Source organism: Oncorhynchus mykiss, chromosome 11 (genome assembly GCF_057628025.1).
Source record: "Oncorhynchus mykiss isolate SJ-2025 chromosome 11, ASM5762802v1, whole genome shotgun sequence".
Taxonomy (NCBI): Eukaryota; Metazoa; Chordata; class Actinopteri; order Salmoniformes; family Salmonidae; genus Oncorhynchus; species Oncorhynchus mykiss.
In genome coordinates this window covers 18,338,507-18,365,383 of record NC_143032.1, presented here as the reverse complement: position 1 = coordinate 18,365,383, position 26,877 = coordinate 18,338,507, and the positions used below count along the sequence as shown (strand labels likewise).

The following is a 26,877-nucleotide window of genomic DNA, read 5'->3' as shown; positions in this document are numbered from 1 at the left end:
GGAACAGCTATGTGAGAATGCTATTCATTGACTACAGTTCAGCATTCAACACCATAGTGCCCTCAAAGCTCATCACTAGGCTAAGGACCCTGGGACTAAACACCTCCCTCTGCTACTGGATCCTGGACTTCCTGACGGGACGCCCCCAGGTGGTAAGGGTAGGTAACAACAAATCTGCCACACTGATCCTCAACACAGGGGCCACTCAGGGGTGCGTGCTCAGTCCCCTCCTGTACTTCTTGTTCACTCATGACTTCATGACCAGGCACAACTCCAACACCATCATTAAGTTTGCCAATGACACAACAGTGGTAGGCCTGATCACAAACAACGATGAGATAGCCTATAGGGAGGAGGTCAGAGACCTGGCTGTGTGGTGCCGGGACAATAACCTCTCCCTCAACTTGATCAAGACAAAGGGAATGATTGTGGGCTACAGGAAAAGGAGTACCGAGCACGCCCCCATTCTCATCGCTGGGGCTGTAGTGGAGCAGGTTGAGAGCTTCAAGTTTCTTGGCGTCCACATCACCAACAAACTATCATGGTCCAAACACACCAAGACAGTCGTGAAGAGGGCACGACAAAGCTTATTCCCCCTCAGGAGATTAAAAAGATTTGGCATGGGTCCTCAGATCCTCAAAACGTTTTACAGCTACACCATCGAGAGCATCCTGACTGGTTGCATCAGTGCCTGGTAATGCAACTGCTCGCTCTCCAACCGCAAGGCACTACAGATGGTAGTGTGTACCGCTCAGTACATCACTGGCTTTCTGCATTCCGGGACCTCTATACCAGGTGGTGTCAGAGGAAGACCTTAAAAATTGTCAAAGGCTCCAGCCACCCAGTCATAGACTGCTCTAGTCAAAGACTCCTGAACAGCTAATCAATTTGCTAATCATTCAAGCAGGGAGGTGGTCAATAAGGGAGGTGGTCAATAACCCAATGGTCACTCTGACAGAGCTCTAAAGTTCCTCTGTGGAGATGGGAGAACCTGGCACCATCCCTACGGTGAAGCATGGTAGTGGCAACATCATTCTGTGGGGATGTTTTTCAGGGGCAGGGACTGGGAGACTAGTCAAGATTGAGTGAAAGATGAATGGAGCAAAGTATCGAGAGATCCTTGATGAACTTCGGCTTCGGGACAAGTCTCTGAATGACCTTGAGTAGCCCGGACTTGAACCTGATCTAAACTCTCTGGAGAGACCTGTAAATAGCTGTGAAGCAACGCTCCCCATCCTACCTGACAGAGCTTGAGAGGATCTGCAGAGAAGAACGGGATAAACTTTGTATGTATTATTTCTTACATTGTTAGCCCAGAAAACCTTAAGTGTTATTACATGCAGTCGGGAAGAACTATTGGATATCAGAGAGACGTGAACTTACCAGCAGAACCAGTACTACGACCAGGAGTACGACCTTCCCAAAGCGGATCCTTTGTCTGCACCTCCCAGGGCATTCAAACTGATTCTAGAGGCCGACCCAAAATAACGCTGCCGGATTAGAGAGTACCAGAGTGGTCTTCTCGTGAGGCTTCTGATGCGCGCACACCACCCACCGCTTCTGAGTATATTACTCGCTAATTTCCAATCCCAAGTTAACAAAGACGACAAAATTAGGGTAAGAGTTGCTTTCCAAAGAGATATCCGGGATTGTAACATACTCTGTTTCACGGAAACATGGCTAGCTTGGGACATGCTGTCGGAGTCAGTACAGCCAACGGGATTTTCAGTGCATTGCGCCGACAGGAATTAACACCCCTGGTAATAAGAAGGGCGGGGTGTGTGTTTGATGATTAACGACTCATGGTGTAATTGTAACAACATACAGGAAGTCCTTTTGTTCACCTGACCTAGAATTCCTCACAATCAAATGCCGACCGTATTACCTCCCAAGAGAACTCTCCTCTGTTATTGTCACAGCTATGTAAATCCCCCCACAAGCGGATACCAAGACAGCCATCAAGGAACTTCCCTGGACTTTATGCAAACTGGAAACCATATATCCTGAGGCATTTATTGTAATTTAATTTTAACAAAGCTAATTTGAAAACAAGGCTACCTAAATTCTATCAGCATATCGATTGCAGTGCACGAGCGAGTTACATGCTCAACCATCAAGGCCCTCCCCCGCCCTCCTTTTGGCAAATCTGACCATGACTCCATTTTGTTGCTCCCCTCCTATAGACAGAAACTTAAACAGGAAGCACCCGTGCTTAGGTCTATCCTACGCTGATCTGACCAATCGGATTCCACGCTTCAAGACTGCTTCGATCACGTGGATTAGGATATGTTCCGGGTAGCCTCAGATAACAACATCAACATATATGCTGAGTCGGTGGGCGAGTTTATTAGGAAGTGTATAGGAGATGTTGTACCCACTGTGACTATTAAAACCTTCCCCAATCAGAAACTGTGGATTGATTGCAGCATTCGTGCATAACTTAAAGCACATACCACCGCATTTAATCATGGCACTGCAACTGGGAATATGGCCAAATACAAACATTGTAGTTGTTCCCTACGTAAGGCAATCAAACAAGCAACGTGTCAGTATAGAGACAAAGTGGAGTCGCAATTCAACGGCTCAATCTCGAGAAGTAGGTGGCAGAGTCTGCAGACAATCACAAAAAGAAAACCAGCACCGTCGCGGACATCGACATCTTGCTTCCAGAGAAATTCAACAACTTCTTTGCGCACTTTGAGGACAATACAGTGCCATCAACGTGAACCGCCACCAAAGACTGTGGGCTCTCCTTCTCTGTGGCCGACTTGAGTAAAACATTTAAACGTGTTGACCTTCGCAAGGCTGCCGGCCCAGACGGCATTCCTAGCCGCGTCCTCAGAGCATGCGCAGACCAGCTGGCTGGTGTGTTCATGGACATATTCAATCAATCCCTATGCCAGTCTGCTGTGCCCACATCCTTCAAGATGGCCACCATTGTTCCTGTTCCCTAGAAGGCCAAGGTAACTGAACTAAATTACTATCGCCCCGTAGCACTCACTTCTGTCATCATGAAGTGCTTTGAGACTAGTCATATCACCTCCACTCTATCTGTCACCCTAGACCCACTTCAATTTGCTTACCGCCCCAATAGGTCCACAGACAATGCAATCGCCATCACATCTGGACAAGAGGAATACCTATGTAAGAATGCTGTTCATTGACAACAGCTCAGCATTCAACACCATAGTACACTCCAAACTCATCATTAAGCTTGAGTCCCTGGGTCTTGACCCCACCTATGCGACTTGGTCCTGGACTTCCTGACGGGCCTCCCACAGGTGGTGAAGGTAGGAAACAACATCTCCACTCCGCTGATCCACAACACTGGGGCCACACAAGGGTGCGGGCTCAGCCCCCTCCTGTTCTCCATGTTCACCCACGACTGCGTGGGCATGAACGCCTCCAACTCAATCATCAAGTTTGTAGATGACACAACAGTGGTAGACTTGATTACCATCAATGACAATACAGCCTACACTGAGGATGTGAGGGCTCTCGGAGTGTGGTGTCAGGAAAATGACCTCTCACTCAATGTCAGCGAAACAAAAAGTTTGATCGTGGACTTCATGAAACAGCAAAGGGAGCATCCCCTATCCACATCAACGGGACCGCAGTGGAGAAGGTGGAAAGTTTTAAGTTCCTCAGTGTACATATCACTGATAAACTGAAATGTTCCATGCACACAGACCGTGTGGTGAAGAAGGCACAACAGCACCTCTTCAACCTTAGGAGGCTGAAAAAATTGGACTTGTCACCGAAAACCGTCACTAACTTTTACAGGTGCACAATCGAGAGCATCCTGTTAGGACTGTATCACCACCTGGTACGGCAACTGCACCGCCCACAACCGCAGAGCTCTCCAGAGGGTGGTGCGGTCTGCACAACGCATCACCAGGGGCAAACTACTTGCCCTCCAGGACACCTACAACACCCGATGTCACAGAAGGCAAAAAAGATAATCAAGGGCAATAACCACCCGAGCCACTGCCTGTTCACCCCACTTCCATCCAGATGGCGAGGTCAATACAGGTGTGTCAAAGCTTGGGCATAGAGATTGAAAAAAAGCTTCTATCTCAAGGCCATCAGATTGTTAAACAACCATCACAAGCACATTAGCCACTTTAATAAATGGAACACTAGTCACTTTAATAATGCCACTTTAAGAATGTTTACATATCTTGCATTACTTATCTCATATGTACAGTGATTTGTCCTTTAAAAGTTTGCAGTGCACAAGCACAGCTTGCATGGTGACGCAGAATTCTATGGCACGTTATTTAAGTGTCAACCTCTGTTACCATTAGTGCTAGTTTGACCACCCGAGGGTATCTTTGAGAAGCCTTAATAGTGGCTGTACTAGAGAATTTAAAACCTTTTTTGTAAGAACATAGTAAATGGGACAGATTTTAAGAAATGTTGCTTTATTCATTTGACTAATATTATGGTTTCTATTCCAAGAAAAACAAAAAAACTTCTGGGTTTCCATAAAATATGGTGCTGTATGACGTTACGGTCGGGAGTAAGCTACAGTACTAAGCTATTTAGCTAAAGAATCCCATGTCGTGCTGTCACGTGGGAGACCGGGGTTCAATTCCCCGATGGGGAGGAAGGAGCATGTCGCTCTCCTGGCCGCACGCGTGACCAGCTCATGGCCTTTTGCCAGACACCTTAGTCAAACAACTCTTATTCTCTCCCCTTTCACAGTAGAAGCCTGAAACAAGGTTCTTAAGACTGTTGACATCTAGTGGAAGCTATAGGAAGTGCAATCGGACCAAATTTACACAGTGTCTTGGATAGGCAAAGAGTTGAAAAACTACAAACCTCAGATTTCCCACTTCCTGGTTGGATTTTTTCTCAGGTTTTTTTCTCAGTTCTGTTATAGTCACAGACATCATTCAAACAGTTTTAGAAACTTCAGAGTGTTTTCTATCCAAATCTACTAATAATATGCAGATCTTAGCTTCTGGGCCTGAGTAGCAGGCAGTTTATTCTGGGCACCTTATTCACCCAAGCGACTCAATACCGCCCCCCAGCCATGAGAAGTTAAAGACTATCAGAAAGAATGTCGGTACTTATTTATTTTAATCCAAAGCCATGAATGAGTGAGTCACTCAGCTTTATGTAGGTGCCGGCTATATGACTGGGCCATCAAGTTGATAATATATAACGATATTTTGGAGGTTATTTTGTTTTCAAAAAACTGAAAGTGAGCGATTTGTAATCTGAGTAAAGGGCAAAAAAGTATTTCTAAAGGCCAAAACATTTATTTCTGTTTTTTAGAGGGAGAGAAACGCTGGGCCAATTGTGCACTGCCCTATGGGACTCCCAATCACAGTTGGATGTGATACATAATAATAATGATAATACTTTTTGTTGTATTATTTGTTTTGTCTTTTCTGGTGGATTAAACTGAAACTGCAACCAGTCACAGCCAGTTGTGATACAGCCAACCTAACTAAGAAATACATTTGACGATAGAATTCTCCCCCTACCCTCCTTCTAGGCAAGTCTATTGTCCAGCTACCTGCTAATAGCCATAATGGCGCTGTATAACATTACCATGTGTGTTTGAAAGAGTATTTTCCAGTAAGCAACAATTTGTTTACCTTCATTAGACAACTTTGTTCCAATATTTCTGTAATTCAGTGATATTTATTCCCATAGCAATTCGTTATGGATCCATAACTAAATACACATTGGCATTTTGAAAGAGTATTTTTATCATTATTTTATTAACGAAAGCATAAAGATGCTGATGAAGAAATACAGTATTGTACAGTATATGCTTTTACATTTGGATAATAAAGCATTTAAAGCATTTTGAAGATATAAGCCACTGGCATTTGTTTATTAGGCTATAGCAGAACAGCATAACGGTCCGGACGGCCCTTGCTGTGCCTGGACGGCCCTTGCTGTGCCTGGTGAGCAGTTGGGTTAAATAATTTATATCTATCTCCAATTACTTTCCAATTACAATTTACAAATGTGTGCTTTTCATGTAATTTTTCGTTAAATCCAGTTCGGATTTAAGTACAACTTTTGACTGATGCCTTTAGTGAGAGGTCTAATGCTTTAATATTTAATAATATCTACCCTCCGAATTCATATCTGAGGGGCATTTTAGTTTGAACGTGCAGTCTGGCACTAAGAACAGCGGGCATTTTTCCCTAGTCAGCGACAAAATTAGTGCAATGCCCCTTAAAGTGTTGCTCTGTGCTACCCAGTGGGGCGGGGTGGGGGTCTTTTTGTAAATAAAGCCAGTTTGTTATTTAGAATGATTTATTTCTGTTTTTAGAGGGAGAGAAACCAAAAACCTACAGTCATCTCACGGATCTCCCAGTCGAGGCCATCACGGGTATTGAACCAGCATCTGTAGCAAGACAGCTTGCACTCAGATGCAATGTCTTAGTCCGCTCCACCACTAAGGCGCTGTACTACGTGACCTGTCGTGAGTAGGCTACAGTACTACAGAGACACAGTAGCGCCTTGGGACCCAAAAGCATAATCAGTGCTCTAACAACCCCAATGAACTAGTGACGCAGGGTACCGCTCTAAACCACAAACGACCTCTGTCCCGCAGCATAATCACAACATTCTAGTGGAGCAACCACTGTATATACAGTATACTGAATACTACACCATCTATACTATCTATTGCATCTTAGCCACTCTGTCACTGCTCATCCATATATTTTCTACTTATATATTCTTACCCATTCCTTTACTAGATTGTGTGTATTAGGTTTTGTTGTGGAATTTGTTAGATATTACCTGTTAGATACTGCTGCACTGTCTGATCTAGAAGCAGAAGCATTTCGCTACCCTCCCAATAACATCTGCTAACCATGTGTATTTTACCAATACAATTTGATTTGATTTGATACAGGTGTGCCAAGCTTGTAGCAACATACCCAAGACTCAATGCTGTAATAGCTTCCCACGGTGCTTCAACAAAGTACTGTGTAAAGTGTTCGAATACTTATGTAAATGTGATATTTCAGGTTTTTGCTTTGTCATTATGGGGTATTGTGTGTAGGTTGATGAGGGGGAAAAATGATTTAATCCATTTTAGAATAAGGCTCTAACGTAATTTTTTGGTTGAAAAAAGTCAAGGGGTCTGAATATTTTCCAAAGGCACTCTATGTTCTTATAGAAAATTGTAGTATTTCTGTGTGGTCTCCCCTCAGCTTTCCAAACAGAAGGATAGGATGAGACAGCTAGAGGAAGAGGTGAAGAAACAGGAGGCGGAACAGAGGAAAGCAGAAGAGGAGTGGAGGAAGAACACAGACAGAGAGAGCTGGAGAGGAAGAGGGAGGAAGACGAAAGGAAAGAGAAGCAGAGGAAGAGAGAGGAGGAGAGAAGGAATAAGAAGCAGAGTAAGAGAGAGGAGGAGAGAAGGAAAGAGAAGCAGAGGAAGAGAGAGGATGAGAGAAGGAAAGAGAAGCAGTGGAAGAGAGAGGAGGAGAGAAGGAAAGAGAAGCAGAGGAAGAGGAAAGGAAAGAAGCAGAGGAAGAGAGAAGAGGAGAGAAGGAAAGAGAAGCAGCGGAAGAGAGAAGAGGAGAGAAGGAAAGAGAAGCAGAGGAGGAGAGACAAGAGAAGCAGAGGAAGAGAGAGGAGGAGGAAAGGAAAGAAGCAGAGGAAGAGAGAAGAGGAGAGAAGGAAAGAGAAGCAGAGGAAGAGAGAAGAGGAGAGAAGGAAAGAGAAGCAGAGAAGGAGAGAAGAGGAGAGAAGCAGAGGAAGAGAGAGGAGGAGAGAATGAAAGAGAAGCAGAGGAAGAGAAGAGGAGAGAAGGAAAGAGAAGCAGAGGAAGAGAGAAGAGGAGAGAAGCAGAGGAAGAGAGAGGATGAGAGAAGGAAAGAGAAGCAGAGGAATAGAGAGGATGAGAGAAGGAAAGAGAAGTAGAGGAAGAGGAGAGAAGGAAGGAGAAGCAGAGGAGAGAAGCAGAGGAAGAGAGTGGAGGAGAGAAGGAAAGAGAAGCAGAGGAAGAGAGGATGAGAGAAGGAAAGAGAAGCAGAGTAAGAGAGAAGAGGAGAGAAGGAAATAGAAGCAGAGGATGAGAGAAGGAAAGAGAAGTGGAGGAAGAGGAGAGAAGGAAGGAGAAGCAGAGGAAGAGAGAAGAGGAGAGAAGCAGAGGAAGAGAGAGGAGAGAAGGAAAGAGAAGCAGAGGAAGAGAGAGGAAAGAGAAGCAGAGGAAGAGGAAAGGAAAGAGAAGCAGAGGAAGAGAGAAGAGGAGAGAAGGAAAGAGAAGCAGAGGAAGAGAGAAGATGAGAGAAGCAGAGGAAGAGAGAAGGAAAGAGAAGTAGAGGAAGAGGAGAGAAGGAAGGAGAAGCAGAGGAGAGAAGCAGAGGAGGAGAGAAGGAAAGAGGTAGAGGAAGAGAGAAGAGGAGAGAAGGAAAAAGAAGCAGAGGAAGAGAGAGGAAAGAGAAGCAGAGGAAGAGGAAAGGAAAGAGAAGCAGAGGAAGAGAGAAGAGGAGAGAATGAAAGAGAAGCAGATGAAGAGAGAGGAGGAGAGAATGAAAGAGAAGCAGAGGAAGAGAGAAGATGAGAGAAGCAGAGGAAGAGAGAAGGAAAGAGAAGTAGAGGAAGAGGAGAGAAGGAAGGAGAAGCAGAGGAGAGAAGCAGAGGAGGAGAGAAGGAAAGAGAAGTAGAGGAAGAGAGAAGGAAAGAGAAGCAGAGGAAGAGAGAGGAGGAGAGAAGGAAAGAGAAGCAGAGGAAGAGAGAGGATGAGAGAAGTAGAGGAAGGAAGGAGAAGCAGAGGAAGAGAGAAGGGGAGAGAAGCAGAGGAAGAGAGAGGATGAGAGAAGTAGAGGAAGGAAGGAGAAGCAGAGGAAGAGAGAAGGGGAGAGAAGCAGAGGAAGAGAGAGGAGGAGAGAAGGAAAGAGAAGCAGAGGAAGAGAGAGGATGAGAGAAGGAAAGAGAAGAAGAGTAAGAGAGAAGAGGAGAGAAGGAAAGAGAAGCAGAGGAAGAGAGAGGATGAGAGAAGTAGAGGAAGGAAGGAGAAGCAGAGGAAGAGAGAAGGGGAGAGAAGCAGAGGAAGAGAGAGGAGGAGAGAAGGAAAGAGAAGCAGAGGAAGAGAGAGGATGAGAGAAGGAAAGAGAAGCAGAAGTTGAGAGAAAGAAAGAGAAGCAGGGGAAGAGAGAGGAGAAGAGAAGGAAAGAGAAGCAGAGGAAGAGAGAATGAGAGAAGGAAAGAGAAGTAGAGGAAGAGAGAGGAGGAAAGAAGGAAAGAGAAGCAGAGGAAGAGAGAAGGAAAGAGAAGCAGAGGAAGAGAGAAGGAAAGAGAAGAAGAGTAAGAGAGAAGAGGAGAGAAGGAAAGAGAAGCAGAGGAAGAGAGAAGGAAAGAGAAGCAGAGGAAGAGGAAAGGAAAGAGAAGCAGAGGATGAGAGAAGGAAAGAGAAGCAGAGGAAGAGAGAGGAGGAAAGAAGGAAAGAGAAGCAGAGGAAGAGAGAGGATGAGAGAAGGAAAGAGAAGTAGAGGAAGAGAGAGGAGGAAAGAAGGAAAGAGAAGCAGAGGAAGAGAGAGGATGAGAGAAGGAAAGAGAAGTAGAGGAAGAGAGAGGAGGAAAGAAGGAAAGAGAAGCAGAGGAAGAGAGAAGGAAAGAGAAGCAGAGGATGAGAGAAGGAAAGAGAAGCAGAGGAAGAGAGAGGAGGAAAGAAGGAAAGAGAAGCAGAGGAAGAGAGAGGATGAGAGAAGGAAAGAGAAGTAGAGGAAGAAGAGAGAAGGAAGGAGAAGCAGAGGAAGAGAGAAGGGGAGAGAAGCAGAGGAAGAGAGAGGAGAGAAGGAAAGAGAAGCAGAGGAAGAGAGGATGAGAGAAGGAAAGAGAAGCAAAGGAAGACAGAGGATGAGAGAAGGAAAGAGAAGCAGAGGAAGAGAGAAGACGAGAGAAGGAAAGAGAAGCAGAGGAAGAGAGAGGATGAGAGAAGGAAAGAGAAGCAGAAGTTGAGAAAAAGAAAGAGAAGCAGGAGAAGAGAGAGGAATAGAGAAGGAAAGAGAAGCAGAGGAAGAGAGAAGGAAAAAGAAGCAGAGGAGAAGAGGAGAGAAGCAGAGGAAGAGAGAGGAGGAGAGAATGAAAGAGAAGCAGGGGAAGAGAGAGGAGAGAAGGAAAGAGAAGCAGAGGAAGAGAGGGTGAGAGAAGGAAAGAGAAGCAGAGGAAGAGAGAGGATGAGAGAAGGAAAGAGAAGCAGAGGAAGAGAGAAGACGAGAGAAGGAAAGAGAAGCAGAGGAAGAGAGAAGGAAAGAGAAGCAGAGGAAGAGAGAAGGAAAGAGAAGAAGAGTAAGAGAGAAGAGGAGAGAAGGAAAGAGAAGCAGAGGAAGAGAGAGGAGGAAAGAAGGAAAGAGAAGCAGAGGAAGAGAGAGGATGAGAGAAGGAAAGAGAAGTAAAGGAAGAAGAGAGAAGGAAGGAGAAGCAGAGGAAGAGAGAAGGGGAGAGAAGCAGAGGAAGAGAGAGGAGAGAAGGAAAGAGAAGCAGAGGAAGAGAGAGGATGAGAGAAGGAAAGAGAAGCAGAGGAAGAGAGAAGACGAGAGAAGGAAAGAGAAGCAGAGGAAGAGAGAGGAGGAGAGAAGGAAAGAGAAGCAGAAGTTGAGAGAAAGAAAGAGAAGCAGTGGAAGAGAGAGGAGAAGAGAAGGAAAGAGAAGCAGAGAATGAGAGAAGGAAAGAGAAGTAGAGGAAGAGAGAAGGAAAGAGAAGCAGAGGAAGAGAGAGGAGGAGAGAAGGAAAGAGAAGCAGAGGAAGAAAGAAGAGGAGAGAAGGAAAGAGAAGCAGAGGAAGAGAGAAGGAAAGAGAAGTAGAGGAAGAAGAGAGAAGGAAGGAAAAGCAGAGGATGAGAGAAGGGGAGAGAAGCAGAGGAAGAGAGAGGAAGAGAGAAGGAAAGAGAAGTAGAGGAAGAAGAGAGAAGGAAGGAGAAGCAGAGGAAGAGAGAAGGGGAGAGAAGCAGAGGAAGAGAGAGGAGAGAAGGAAAGAGAAGCAGAGGAAGAGAGGATGAGAGAAGGAAAGAGAAGCAAAGGAAGACAGAGGATGAGAGAAGGAAAGAGAAGCAGAGGAAGAGAGAAGACGAGAGAAGGAAAGAGAAGCAGAGGAAGAGAGAGGAGGAAAGAAGGAAAGAGAAGCAGAGGAAGAGAGAGGATGAGAGAAGGAAAGAGAAGTAGAGGAAGAAGAGAGAAGGAAGGAGAAGCAGAGGAAGAGAGAAGGGGAGAGAAGCAGAGGAAGAGAGAGGAGAGAAGGAAAGAGAAGCAGAGGAAGAGAGGATGAGAGAAGGAAAGAGAAGCAAAGGAAGACAGAGGATGAGAGAAGGAAAGAGAAGCAGAGGAAGAGAGAAGACGAGAGAAGGAAAGAGAAGCAGAGGAAGAGAGAGGATGAGAGAAGGAAAGAGAAGCAGAAGTTGAGAGAAAGAAAGAGAAGCAGGAGAAGAGAGAGGAATAGAGAAGGAAAGAGAAGCAGAGGAAGAGAGAAGGAAAAAGAAGCAGAGGAGAAGAGGAGAGAAGCAGAGGAAGAGAGAGGAGGAGAGAATGAAAGAGAAGCAGGGGAAGAGAGAGGAGAGAAGGAAAGAGAAGCAGAGGAAGAGAGGGTGAGAGAAGGAAAGAGAAGCAGAGGAAGAGAGAGGATGAGAGAAGGAAAGAGAAGCAGAGGAAGAGAGAAGACGAGAGAAGGAAAGAGAAGCAGAGGAAGAGAGAAGGAAAGAGAAGCAGAGGAAGAGAGAAGGAAAGAGAAGAAGAGTAAGAGAGAAGAGGAGAGAAGGAAAGAGAAGCAGAGGAAGAGAGAGGAGGAAAGAAGGAAAGAGAAGCAGAGGAAGAGAGAGGATGAGAGAAGGAAAGAGAAGTAAAGGAAGAAGAGAGAAGGAAGGAGAAGCAGAGGAAGAGAGAAGGGGAGAGAAGCAGAGGAAGAGAGAGGAGAGAAGGAAAGAGAAGCAGAGGAAGAGAGAGGATGAGAGAAGGAAAGAGAAGCAGAGGAAGAGAGAAGACGAGAGAAGGAAAGAGAAGCAGAGGAAGAGAGAGGAGGAGAGAAGGAAAGAGAAGCAGAAGTTGAGAGAAAGAAAGAGAAGCAGTGGAAGAGAGAGGAGAAGAGAAGGAAAGAGAAGCAGAGAATGAGAGAAGGAAAGAGAAGTAGAGGAAGAGAGAAGGAAAGAGAAGCAGAGGAAGAGAGAGGAGGAGAGAAGGAAAGAGAAGCAGAGGAAGAAAGAAGAGGAGAGAAGGAAAGAGAAGCAGAGGAAGAGAGAAGGAAAGAGAAGTAGAGGAAGAAGAGAGAAGGAAGGAAAAGCAGAGGATGAGAGAAGGGGAGAGAAGCAGAGGAAGAGAGAGGAAGAGAGAAGGAAAGAGAAGCAGAGGAAGAGAGAGGATGAGAGAAGGAAAGAGAAGTAGAGGAAGAAGAGAGAAGGAAGGAGAAGCAGAGGAAGAGAGAAGACGAGAGAAGGAAAGAGAAGCAGAGGAAGAGAGAGGATGAGAAAAGGAAAGAGAAGCAGAAGTTGAGAGAAAGAAAGAGAAGCAGGGGAAGAGAGAGGAGAAGAGAAGCAGAGGAAGAGAGAATGAGAGAAGGAAAGAGAAGTAGAGGAAGAGAGAGGACGAGAGAAGGAAAGAGAAGCAGAGTGAGAGAAGAGGAGAGAAGTAGAGGAAGAGAGAAGAGGAGAGAAGGAAAGAGAAGCAAAGGAAGAGGAGAGAAGGAAAGAGAAGCAGAGGAAGAGGAGAGAAGGAAAGAGAAGCAGAGGAAGAGAGAAGATGAGAGGAGGAAAGAGAAGCAGAGGAAGAGAGACAACATGATAAGGACCAGAGAGTGAAAGAGGAGGATCACAGAAAGAGAGAAGAGAAGTGGAAGAAGAGAGGGGAGGAACAGAGAGAGGCCCGGGCCCTTGCCAGGAAGGAATGGGAGGAGATTGCATCCAATTTGAATGCTGAGGTAAGGGGTGAGGTAGATTAGATTGGTACCCTTAGGCACAGATATTGGATCAGCTTACCATCCCTCCATCCTATCCTTAAACATTAGGCAGAAAAATTATAAAATGACCCTAGTTCAGTGTCTTGGGGCAACTGTTTGGCCCTGAGGTGACCAGAGGGATGAGGAGTCTTTCAACCATATGGCCCAGTTAATGTGGGGGCTCTCTCTTTCTCTCCCCCTTCCTCTCTTTCTCTCTCTCCATCTTTCTCCCTACAATGTGGTTAATGTCCCATGTACCTTCACTCATACATTCTATGCATTTTTCATGATCCCCTCCCTTAATGGGCTATGTAATGGAATAAGCACCACCACACCCAGTCATAGACAGAAATGTCATTAGGAATATTAGAATACTTCTGCTTATATGAATATACAATGCGAGAACATGGGCAACATAACTGCCATTAGGGTGCAATCTTCATAACCACTCTCTCCCTCTCTTTCAATTATCTTTCTTTCATTCACTCTTTCATTCTGTCCCTCTTTCCTCTCCCTTAGTGTTTGTTCCGTTGTCTATTGTTAGTTCTAAGGTCAAGGTAGTTAAGGTTAAGACTATGGTTAGTTGTTGAATCACATTTGTTGTTCATAAATCACTACACTTGTATTCTATTCTAATATGGCTAGATCACAACCTTGGCATGACTCACAATACTTTCTCTACCTCTTGGTCAGCCACTTACACACTCAATGTCATAAGGTTAGAAGCTCAATGTCAAGGGGATAAATGATTTAAACAACAACCCGTAAACGTTTCCTTATATGGCGTTAGTGAAATGTGCCCCTCAGTTCTCTTAGTTTTATTAGAGCCTTCTGTCAGTTTGTTGTTGACTGTCCAGCTTTTATTTTGGTCATTGTTAGTTCTCAAAGATTATATTTTTGAAAAACATAGAAGTCTAGGTCCATTATCTTTTCTACATACTTTGTATCTGGTTTTAGTCTTTTAAGTTGACACTGAAAATGTTTTTTACATGCCAAAATGAATCAATAAATACAAAATATTACACTCTTTGGACTTAAGCGACCCGAAAAAACTTTTGCCAGAAAACTTCCTGCATTAGAGTCGGTTAGGTGAGTCAGATTTAGCCACTTCCTGTGTGGATAGAAAGCCGTAGTTTTATTTAGCCTAGCTTAGGATGCACTTTATATAACGATTGGTTATCATCCGGGACTTGGGTTCATAAATAAGGATTAGCCATAGAAGTGATTTTGAAGTGTGTGGTGACAACATTTCAGAGTTTCATCTTGCTCGAAAAGGAGATCTTTTATTATCTAAATTCAATACTCAAACTTCATGGTTGCTTTTTCTGTCTCTCTTGTCTCTTTCTGTCTCTTTTGTCTTTGTCTCCTCTTCATTTCTATAATGTTCAGCCACATTCTTCATACTTCTCCTTTTCTCCCGTTGAAGGTCTTTTGCCTTTCTCCTCCGTTGTGTAAACCAAGACAAAATACAGTAAATGACAAAAACAAGCAGAAAATAACGGGTGAGTCATGTTAATTCAGACCCTAAGACATCCCCCCCCTCCCTCATCTTAGCACAACCGCTCAAAATGAATCTACAAAGTATTGATTTGCGAGGAAAGCGTTAGCCTCACGATGCAGCCGCATATTAATACTGCTGGCCTTGTCTTCCGTCTCCTACTTACCGCTCTTCATATCTTCATAATTGATTAATGTTCCTTTGTGAAGTACAGATGAATAATGCATTACTCGGCTCGCTTCCCTGCGGCTGACGAGAGCATGTTTAATTTCACTGAATGAAGCCGAGCTCTAGCTTTTGTCCTACTCGTGTGCTGTCGTAGTGTGTTGTGTGTTGTACAGAGACAGGAGTGGTCACTTGTGTGTTGATGCTTTGAGAAGGTGTCTCCTTGAGCTGACAGAGAGCAGGGGTCTCAAGGCGTGGCCTTTTGATTTGTATCTATCCAATATACATACTGTATCTAATTCACTTGTGGTTTTAACACCAGCCTCTATGAATATAATTATGTATGTAGGATTATGTAGAATTATGTAGGGTAAATTATAATTCACACAAAATCCTTGTGTTATATAGGTAATGAAGCGATAGTTAGGCCTATGTTCTGAGCATACAGATTTTAAGATACTTTTTATTGTCTTTTTAATGGCCAATGTCTGTTGCAAAACTACTTGAAACCACTGCTGTGGCAGGCAGAGAGAGAGAAACGGAGGCTGCACTGCTCATCTGGCTAACGATGCTAATTATGCTAAACTGGCCTAATGATGATGAGGGATTAAAGAGCCCTCACACACGATAAGAGACAGAAAGTGAGAGAGAGAGAGAGAATCACAAACTGTCACTGCATAGAGCTCATCATGTTAATGATAATGAGTGGCTGAAGAGCCAGTGAATTTGTGCATGCATGGTGAGAAGCCACCTGATGGTGAACAGCTGTTGATGAATGGCAGTTAATTTTTCTCTCTCCTCTGCCCCCCCCTCCCCCACACTCTCTTCAGTGCCAGCTTGTCTTCGCTGGGGTTTCATTGAACGTGTGCCAGCAAACGAGACTCAGCAAATTGAATAAACGCTACTTATCCTGTAACGAAGAGCCTAATTAAATATGCAAATGAGGCTATGAATGAGGGCTCTCAAGAGGGTTTCATGTTTGATTTCCAGTCCTCTCTCTCTCTCTCTGTGTGTGCTACTGCTGAGTAAGATGTGGGTGGAGAGGGACAGATGTTACTGTGTGTGCTCTGGGACATTCAATATGTCTGTAGTGGTGTCTGTTTATTTGAAGTCCAAGGACTCCTCTAATAGTACCATGGGTTTCCTTTAGTGTAGTCAGCTAGGGCGTTCCTTAGTCTCCAACCATATGAAAGACAGACAGACAGACAGTGTTCAGGCTCCAGTTAGCGGTGGCAGGACAGACGAAGATTCATGTCTGACAGGAAAACTCCTCCCATCTGTAACCACCACCCTCACAAAGTCAAACCAAAAGCTCTCTTAATTTACAACTCTGTCTCTGCGTGTGTTTGGGCTGTGTCGTGGCAGAGTGCGTTGTAGATATGGATCGGTTTTGACTGTGTCTGGTTGTGCAGATGGATGGGTTATGCAATACGAGGGGAATCTTCTGCTCTGCTGTGGGTAGTTTTATAGTGTCTGGAAGGGTTCATCATTAGAATCAGATGATATCATGGTTACAATCATCGTCATCAAACAGCAGTTGGGTGATTTGCACATCCCAAGGATCCAAACCTTGTATATGCACCCACTGTAATGTAGCCCAAGTGACTTTGATAACTTTTTTTTTGTTGTTGCCAAAACAGTGAGAACAAAGAAAGAAAAACCCACTCACACGGTTCTGTAAATGTTCCTTTCCGAGTGCTTCATTCCTGCACCACAATACACAACATTTTAGCTCCCAGTCTTTGGTCACCTGATCATCTTCCACTTCCAATTTGCTAATTCGACCCCTCTCCTCTCCCTGCAACTATTTCTCAGTTCTCAACCAACTTTTGTGATTAAACAGTTGCTTTGTCTTTAGTTAGAGCCAAGGCACTTTCCTACTGTTGTTAAATCTAAAGTACTTCACAGAGTTAATCCAATTTCTTAAGTGAAGTCCTCACCTTTCTCCACTTAGCATAAACATTAGCCTAGCCATTAGCTGAGCTAATGCACTAATGAAAGAGAGTGCCTTTAGTTTGACTGGGACGTTATAGCGCTCTATATAGCGCACTGAATGCTAATCACAGCGTCTGGATGTTTATAGGCAGGGACTAGCGCAGGACTCCAACGCTCTGCTAACTACAGCATGTTCTAATGGGATGCTAATGCTACTTTTTTTATGCCAATCCTACATGCTAAGCGCTGAGTCAGCTGCTGTGTGCCCTTCTCTTATTAGGTAAACTGATTTAACCCAGATTAGACACACGTACTCTGAATATCAATTGCTTGACCTGGCTGTAAACTAGATTAACTTGACATGTTCCCATCCAGGTATGAAAAAAGCCACAATGCTGCATTTCTATGAACTTTCCTTTATTTCATGCTATTTATGACATTAAAACTTGTTGGGGATAGGGGGCAGTATTTTCACTTTGGATGAATTGCGTGCCCATAGTGAACTGCATCCTACTCTGTCCTATATTGCTAATATATGCATATCATATTATTATTACTATTGGATAGAAAACACTCTGAAGTTTCTAAAACTGTTTGAATTATGTCTGTGAGTATAACAGAACTCATAGGGCAGGCAGTCTTCCAAACAGGAAGTGAAATTCTGAATGCGTGTCTAATTTCAAGTCATCGCCTATTCACTTCCAAATAAGATATGGATCTGGTAGCACTGGATCTGGTACGCCTTCCACTAGATGTCCTCATTCAGTAGAACGTGGAATGGAGCTTCTGGTTTGAACTTTGACCGAATGGGAGGGGAAATAGTCACTGTCTTGGCAGAATGCAATTTCCCTGTGGCGCATTTGTCTGTGGATGTCACCATCGTTCCATTTGGCTGCAGATGAAAACGTATGCTCCGGTTGGAACGTTATTGGATATATATGAAAATAACATCCTGAAGATTGATTCTCTACTTAGTTTGACCAGTTTATTCGACCTGGAATATATATTTTTGAAGTTTTCGTCCGAGTTCTCCTGGACCAGCGTCAGCTTTTGGGCACGTGAGCTGAAAGTGCTAGCAAATGCAGCTAATTGGACACTAGTATTGGACATTATGGAACAAAACAAAGATTTATTGTGGAACTAGGACTCCTTGCACTGCATTCTGATGAAAGTTCATCAAGGGTAAGGGAATATTTATGATGTCATTTCGTATTTCTGTTGACTCCAACATGGCAGAGAAATATATTTACGTCTGAGCGCTGTCTCAGATTATCGCATGGTAGGCTTTTTTCGTAACGTTTAAAAAAAATCTGACACAGTGGTTGCATTAAGAACCAGTGTGTCTTTAATTATATGTAGAACATGTATCTTTAGTCAAAGTTTATGATGAGTATTTCTGTTATCTGGCGTAGCTTTCTATCACTCCTCCGGATATTTTGGAGGCATTTCTGAACATGGCGTCAATGTAAACCGAGATTTGTAGATATAAAAATGCATATTATCGAACAAAACATAAATGTATTGTGTAACATGTCATATGAGTGTCATCTGATGAAGATTTTCAAAAGGTTAGTGATTCATTGTATCTCTAATCCTGCTTTTGTGACTCTATCTTTGGCTGGGAAAAATGGCTGTGTTTTTTAATTTTTTATTTGGTGGTGGTCTAACATGTAACATGTAATATGTTGTGTTTTCGCTGTAAAACATTTTAAAAATCGGACATGATGGGTAGATGAACAAGATGTTTATCTTTCATTTGCTGAATTGGACTTGTTAATGTGTGAAAGTTAAATATTTCTAAAGAATATTTTTGAATTCCCCGCGCCACCTTTTCAGCTGAATGGGGGGTGGTGAGTTCCCCTAGGGGAATGCCTTGTCATAACTAAACTGAGGGCTCTATTTTCATCTGCCGGTAAGGACGCGCAAATCTCAAATGCACGTTAGTTTGTAAAAACTGCCGCACTGGCATTTTCCATCCCTTACGCCAGGTTCGTCAATTTACCTGTCTAACATCCGCTCTCTTGTGCTAAGGTGGGAGGGGTGGAAATATTTGAAGTGTGTCCTTAAAAACAAGGGATATTTAAGACCGACCAAAAGCTGGTCTTACCTATAACGCAATTGGTTATGGCATGGATTTAACCTTATGTACATCACCCACGTTTTATAAAAATATCCCGAGCAGCAAAACAGTCGAGACATTCCTCTTTTTTATTTATATTGGACATTATTTTTGTCCAGCTTCTGTGAAATGTTTGGACTCATTATGTGCGATGCCCATTGCATGAAAGGTGTCAGTGACTGTAGGACAATAAGTTTAAATAACATTAAGTTATTTAAAAAGACTGCTTATTGTTTTTTGTTCATAATTTTGTAAAAAGTTGCATCTTCGACCGTCCTCTGTTGGACCGAACTGTCAAATCGTGGGAATTCAGATCGCTGTCCGTGGCGCTGAATCTGCTTCTAAGCTACAGTGCCTTGCGAAGGTATTCGGCCCCCTTGAACTTTGCGACCTTTTGCCACATTTCAGGCTTCAAACGTAAAGATATAAAACTGTATTTTTTTGTGAAGAATCAACAACAAGTGGGACACAATCATGAAGTGGAACGACATTTATTGGATATTTCAAACTTTTTTAACAAAGCAAAAACTGAAAAATTGGGCGTGCAAAATTATTCAACCCCTTTACTTTCAGTGCAGCAAACTCTCTCCAGAAGTTCAGTGAGGATCTCTGAATGATCCAATGTTGACCTAAATGACTAATGATGATAAATACAATCCACCTGTGTGTAATCAAGTCTCCGTATAAATGCACCTGCACTGTGATAGTCTCAGAGGTCCGTTAAAAGCGCAGAGAGCATCATGAATGTAACAACGTTCGTCTGTAGGAGGAGAAGCGGACCAAAAAGCAGCGTGGTGGTTATTCATGTTCTTTAATGGAAAACTGACCGATACATGAAATAACTCAAATCTACAAAACAACAAACGGAACGTGAAAACCTATACAGCCTATCCTGTGACAACAAACACAGTGACAGGAACAATCACCCACAAACACACAGTGAAACCCAGGCTACCTAAGTATGATTCTCAATCAGAGACAACTAATGACACCTGCCTCTGATTGAGAACCATACTAGGCCGAAAACATAGAAATGCCCCAAAACATAGAAAAACAAACATAGACTGCCCACCCAACTCACGCCCTGACCATACTAACTAAATACAAAACAACGGAAATAGAAGTCAGAACGTGACAGTACCCCCCCCCCAAAGGTGCGGACTCCGGCCGCAAAACCTTGACCTATAGGGGAGGGTCTGGGTGGGCGTCTGTCCGCGGTGGCGGCTCTGGCGCGGGACGCGGACCCCACTTCACCATTGTCTTAGTCCGCCTCCGTGGCTTACTCACCATGGCCACCCCTTTCAATGACCCCACTGGACAGAGGGGCTGCTCGGGACAGAGGGGCAGCTCGGGACAGAGGTGAAGCAGCTGCTCGGGACAGAGGGACAACTGCTCGGGACAGAGGGGCAGCTGCTCGGGACAGAGGGGCGATAGCAGCTCGGGACAGAGGGGCGATAGCAGCTCGGGACAGAGGGGCGATAGCTGCTCGGGACAGAGGGGCGGCAGCTGCTCGGGACAGAGGGGCAGCTGCTCGGGACAGAGGGACAGCTGCTCGGGACAGAGGGACAGCTGCTCGGGACAGAGGGGCGGCAGCAGCTTGGGACAGAGGGGCGACAGCTGCTCTGGACAGAGGGGCAGCTGCTCGGGCGGCCCCTGGCTGACTGACGGCACTGGCGGCCCCTGGCTTACCGGCGGCACTGGCGGCCCCTGGCTGACTGGCGGCCCCTGGCTGACTGGCGGCACTGGCGGCCCCTGGCAGATGGGCGGCACTGGCGGCTCCTGGCAGACGGGCGGCACTGGCGGCTCCTGGCAGACGGGCGGCCCTGGCGCCGCTGGGCAGACGGGCGGCGTTGGCGGCGCTGGGCAGACGGGAGGCTCAGCTGGCGCTGGGCAGACGGGAAGCTCAGCTGGCGCTGGGCAGACGGGAAGCTCAGCTGGCGCTGGGCAGACGGGAAGCTCCGGCAACGCTGGAGAAGAGGAAGGCCCTGGTAGCGCCGGAGAGGCGGGAGACTCCGGCAGCGGCGCCGGACAGGCGGGAGGCTCCGGCAGCGGCGCCGGACAGGCGGGAGGCTCCGGCAGCGGCGCCGGACAGGCGGGAGGCTCCGGCAGCGGCGCCGGACAGGCGGGAGGCTCCGGCAGCGGCGCCGGACAGGCGGGAGGCTCCGGCAGAGGCGCCGGACAGGCGGGAGGCTCCGGCAACGGCGCCGGACAGGCGGGAGGCTCCGGAAGAGGCGCCGGACAGGCGGGAGGCTCCGGCAGAGGCGCCGGACAGGCGGGAGGCTCCGGCAGAGGCGCCGGATAGGCGGGAGGCTCCGGCAGAGGCGCCGGACAGGCGGGAGGCTCCGGCAGAGGCGCCGGACAGGCGGGAGGCTCCGGCAGAGGCGCCGGACAGGTGGGAGGCTCCGGCAGCGCTGGAGAGGAGGAAGCCCCTGTAAGGATGGGCCGGAGAGACAGCCTGGTACGGGGGGCTGCCACCGGAGGGCTGGTGCGTGGAGGTGGTGACGGATAGACCGGACCGTGAAGGCGTACTGGAGATCTTGAGAGCAGGGCTGGCACCAACCGCCCTGGCTGGATCTTCACCCTAGCCCGGCAGATGTGGGGAGCTGGGATGTAGCGCACCGGGTTAAGCATGCGTACTGGGGACACCGTGCGAACAACTGCATAACACGGTGCCTGACCAGCACCATGCCCGCCACAGTTAGCACTGCTAGGAGCACTGTAGTGCTGAGATGGCACAGGACGTGCAAGGCTAGGGAGATGCACAGGAGGCCTGGTGCGTGAGGCTGGCACAGTCTTCACCAGACCCCTCGCACGCACCTCAGGATGAGTATGGATAGCTGACCCCGGTGCCATTAAATCCCTGACACGCTCCGTCGGGCGAATGTCGTGCCTCATGCACCAAACCAGCAAATCCCTCATATCTCTCTCCTCCAATTTCCCCATTAACTCCTTCACAGTCTCTGCTTCGCTCACCTCCAACACCAGCTCTGGTTCTGAGCTCCTCCTTGGCTCCTCACGATAAACGGGGGGAGTTGGCTCAGGTCTGACTCCTGACTCCCCCCCCCAAGAAATTTTTGGGGCTGACTCTCGGGCTTCCGTCCGCGCCGCCGTGCTTGCTTCGCCAACCTCATTCTCCTGTAACCTTCCGCGCACTGTTCCATCGAATCCCAGGCGGGCTCCGGCACTCTCCCTGGGTCGACCGCCCACCTGTCTATCTCCTCCCAAGTTGTGTAGTCCAGATTCTGCTCCCATGTCCCAAAATCCTGATCTCGCTGTTGCTGTTCCTGCTGCTGCTGCCTCTGTTGCTGCTGCTGTTGCTCCTGCTGCACCAGTCGCTTCTCCTGCTGCTGCTGTTGCTGCAGCCTCTGTTTACCACGCCGCTTGGTCCTTGGTGGGTGGGTGATTCTGTAACGACGTTCGTCTGTAGGAGGAGAAGCGGACCAAAAAGCAGCGTGGTGGTTATTCATGTTCTTTAATGGAAAACTGACCGATACATGAAATAACTCAAATCTACAAAACAACAAACGGTACGTGAAAACCTATACAGCCTATCCTGTGACAACAAACACAGTGACAGGAACAATCACCCACAAACACACAGTGAAACCCAGGCTACCGAAGTATGATTCTCAATCAGAGACAACTAATGACACCTGCCTCTGATTGAGATACCATACTAGGCCAAAAACATAGAAATGCCCCAAAACATAGAAAAACAAACATAGACTGCCCACCCAACTCACGCCCTGACCATACTAACTAAATACAAAACAACGGAAATAGAGGTCAGAACGTGACAATGAAGAACAAGGAACACACCAGGCAGGTCCGAGATACTGTTGTGAAGAAGTTTAAAGCCGGATTTGGATACAAAAAGATTTCCCAAGCTTTAAACATCCCAAGGAGCACTGTGCAAGCAATAATATTGAAATGGAAGGAGTATCAGACCACTGAAAATCTACCAAGACCTGGCCGTCCCTCTATACTTTCAGCTCATACAAGGAGAAGACTGATCAGAGATGCAGCCAAGAGGCCCATGATCACTCTGGATGAACTGCAGAGATCTACAGCTGAGGTGGGAGACTCTGTCCATAGGACAACAATCAGTCGTATATTGCACAAATCTGGCCTTTATGGAAGAGTGGCAAGAAGAAAGCCATTTCTTAAAGATATCCATAAAAAGTGTTGTTTAAAGTTTGCCACAAGCCACCTGGGAGACACACCAAACATGTGGAAGAAGGTGCTCTGGTCAGATGAAACCAAAATTGAACTTTTTGGCAACAATGCAAAACGTTATGTTTGGCGTAAAAGCAACACAGCTCATCACCCTGAACACACCATCCCCACTGTCAAACATGGTGGTGGCAGCATCATGGTTTGGGCCTGCTTTTCTTCAGCAGGGACAGGGAAGATGGTTAAAATTGATGGGAAGATGGATGGAGCCAAATACAGGACCATTCTGGAAGAAAACCTGATGGAGTCTGCAAAAGACCTGAGACTGGGACGGAGATTTGTCTTCCAATAAGACAATGATCCAAAACATAAAGCAAAATCTACAATGGAATGGTTCAAAAATAAACATATCCAGGTGTTAGAATGGCCAAGTCAAAGTCCAGACCTGAATCCAATCGAGAATCTGTGGAAAGAACTGAAAACTGCTGTTCACAAATGCTCTCCATCCAACCTCACTGAGCTCGAGCTGTTTTGCAAGGAGGAATGGGAAAACATTTCAGTCTCTCGATGTGCAAAACTGATAGAGACATACCCCAAGCGACTTACAGCTGTAATCGCAGCAAAAGGTGGCGCTACAAAAGTATTAACTCAAGGGGGCTGAATAATTTTGCACGCCCAATTTTTCCGTTTTTGGATTTGTTAAAAAAGTTTGAAATATCCAATAAATGTCTTTCCACTTCATGATTGTGTCCCACTTGTTGTTGATTCTTCACAAAAAAATACAGTTTTATATCTTTATGTTTGAAGCCTGAAATGTGGCAAAAGGTCGCAAAGTTCAAGGGGGCCGAATACTTTCGCAAGGCACTGTATATTTGCCTGTTTGTTTACCTTTCACGTGGGAATGTCACTAGGGCTACTGGCCATATCAACCGTGATGACAGGCAATAGCTATATACACTGAGTGTACAAAACATTAAGAACACAATATTAAGTTGCACCCCCTCCTTTTTCCCTCAGAACAGCCCCAATTCGTCTGGGGCATGGACTCTACATGTTGCCCATGTTGACTCCAATGCTTCCCACAGTTGTTTGAAGTTGACTGGATGTCCTTTGGGTGGTGGACCATTCTTGACACACATGGGAAACTGTTGAGCATAAAAAACCCAGAAGCGTCTTGCCCATTCACCCTCTGAATGGGACACATACACAATCCATGCCTCAATTGTCTCAAGGCTTGACAATCATTTAACCCTTCATCTACTCTGATTGAAAGTGGATTTAACAAGTGACATCAATAAGGGATCATAGCTTTCTTTCACCTGGTCAGTCTGTGATGGAAAGCGTTCATAATGTTTTGTACAGTCTGTGTATATTTCAGAGCAGTAACGGTGAGTGGACGTTCCCCCTTTTCTCTTTATATTATATCTATTTCCAGCTACTGTCAAAAGTTAGGATGTGCGTGTCACCCTCCATATTCTACGTTGTCATAGGCCTAATATTATATTCCCACGGGGAGCAATTATGGTGTCTGTAACTATATTTAGACATACCCTATTCAAAACAAGTTGTTGTTACATTTGATTAGAATTATTCCGTTTATTTTTTTAGGTCTTATCAATAGTGAATTTAATATTGCTAATTGACAACATTAGGCATGTCCATGGCTCAGACATGCATTTTACAATATGCCTATATCAGTGTGAATGCTATGTTAACAATGCATTTACATTTTGAAGCCATGCAATTACTGTTCAAAAACGTGTTCAACATATTAAGCAAATATGAGATAGGCCTACATTTTGTTATTTTGTTTCTGTAGGCTATTTAACAAACAAGGCTATAAAGGACTAACATTTGAATTGGAGTTGATGACAACGCAATACATAAAAGACCATAAATACACAACTTGAAGCAATCACATATTTGGAGCACGTTCTGATTGGACAGTAAGGGGTCAAGCCTTGACACACCTTCAACTTGTTTGTTCATCAAAACCCAGCCAATGTGATGCACCATTCTTCTCAAGGTAAGGTCACTATTTGTCCATTGACCAAAATGCCACAAAAACATCACTTTGATTAAAAACAATTATCTAAAAAATGTCAAGGGATGTATTTTCGATCCCAGGTCAAATTGTTTGACATTCTATTAGGACAATGTAACTTTGAAATAGAAATCACCTCAAATGTTTTTCCTTTTCTTTCTCCATGGCTCTGTCCAGAAGCAGCTCCTAGCCCCTAGACACAAATGATTGGATGGATGGATGGATGGATGGATAGATAGATAGATAGGTTAGGTGGGATTTTTGCCATTGCTTATAGGCCTATCAGAGGGAAAGGTGGAGCTACTACCATATTTAATTGCTACTACCATATTCATATGCCATACCAATAAGGCATTTGCCTTATTGGTATGGGTTTCCTAAAAAGCATTGGGCCTTAGTTCTATTATCTCTGTTAAAACCCCCTAGAGTTGATGTCCGCGCCCCCACAGAAATCGAATTAGCATAATACAAAAATCCCCAGCAAAATCTGTCTGTTTAAACTAGATATCTGGAGGTTTTTTTGTTGCGTGGGCAGCGGCTCAATCCACCGCATCCGCCAATGTCGGCCTTCCGCGTCTGCGGTGGAAGGTGGCCGGGGTTACGGGGTACAGCAGTGTTTGACAGAAAACGGTTTGGCCTACAATCTAATATGCCCACTATTTGTAAAGACGAGACAAGCCTCACAAGACTCCTCTAAGGGTCTAGCTCTAATGGTAGCCTGGTACCAGTTTAAAACATTTATGGAAGTATATATATGAAAGTAGTTTGGTGCCAAAAATAAGAGGTTAAATATGGGTCCATAAAAAAAAAATCCTAATCTTTCTTATATCGCTCACATGTACAGTAGGACAAACACTTTAAAACAAACCTCCTTTTGACGATCTGTTTTTCCGTGTATGAACTGTTATTCAATGTGTTTCTATGGGCTAATAGCAGTAAGGCCAAATTCAATGTTTCATCAAATAGCTAAATGATCCTTGGTATGAACATCTTATAACAATTCCATATTTTAGCTTCGTAGGACCCCCCACCCCCGCCGACTCTTGAGGTTTGACGTTGTGTTGACCTAGTTCCAGGGCTCCGTAGTCCGCTGCTTCTGTCTTCCGCATGACCAGTCTCCCCTGTAGCCACCCTCTGAACCAAGCCTAATCGATCACCATGCCAATCTACATTCTCCACACAGCATGACCAAGTCTCTATCTTATATTTTACTGATTTAGGTTGTAGAACCCCCCCCCCCTTCCCGATATAAAATGTCAATTTCATTGGTTTCATATCTGAGGGAATATGGACAGGTGTGTGTGTGTGAGAGAATGAGGGGGGGCACAGCATGAAACATCAAAGGGGAAGCTTTTTTGCTGATGTACAAATCACAGTCGAATGAATATATTAATGTGGAACCAATTACCTTAGGGAAGTGTTGTCTGTATGCTGGTTTTACCAACGCGCTCCTCATCTTTGGCAAAGCTGAGAACAGCAAGGGAAAGCCTAAAGCAACGGACTAAGCTGGCGGAGTTAGTTTTCCTTACATTTTCAATTTACTACATTTCCATGTTTTCTACTGGTGTGAACATTGAATTAATCCGGAAATAGAAAATACAAATAAACTTTGTTATTGTTCTACAATGAATTGGCTTGGATTCACAGAAGGGGGCAGTGCAGTAGAATAGTGTCCTGTAGTGACATGTTGAGGTCTCTACTGTTCTAGATAAATGACTTCAACACACCTCAGCTAGACCCCTAGCTGCTCTTTAAAGCCTCTTCTAATTCAGTGTTAAAGCACTGATAATAGACTAAAACACAAACACACACACAGTATATCAGTGTTAAAGCACTGATAATAGACCCACATCCACATTGATTGGCCTTCATACGTTTACAGCTCACTTTAATTGCCTTAAAAAAGACCATTAGTCAGCTGTGTGTGTGTGTGTGTGTGTGTGTGTGTTTGTGTGTGTGTGTGTGTGTGTGTGTGTCCATCGACAGAAAGCCCTATTGATTTATCAGCTTCAGGATTTGTCTTGTCCCTCCGTACAT

At 45.2% G+C, this 26,877-nt stretch overlaps 1 protein-coding gene across 3 annotated transcripts in view; it reads left to right on the top strand.

The window, feature by feature from the left end:
- LOC110535423 (uncharacterized) overlaps positions 1–26,877 on the top strand; it is a 152,652-nt gene that overhangs the window by 33,189 nt on the left and 92,586 nt on the right. The window lies entirely within an intron of this gene.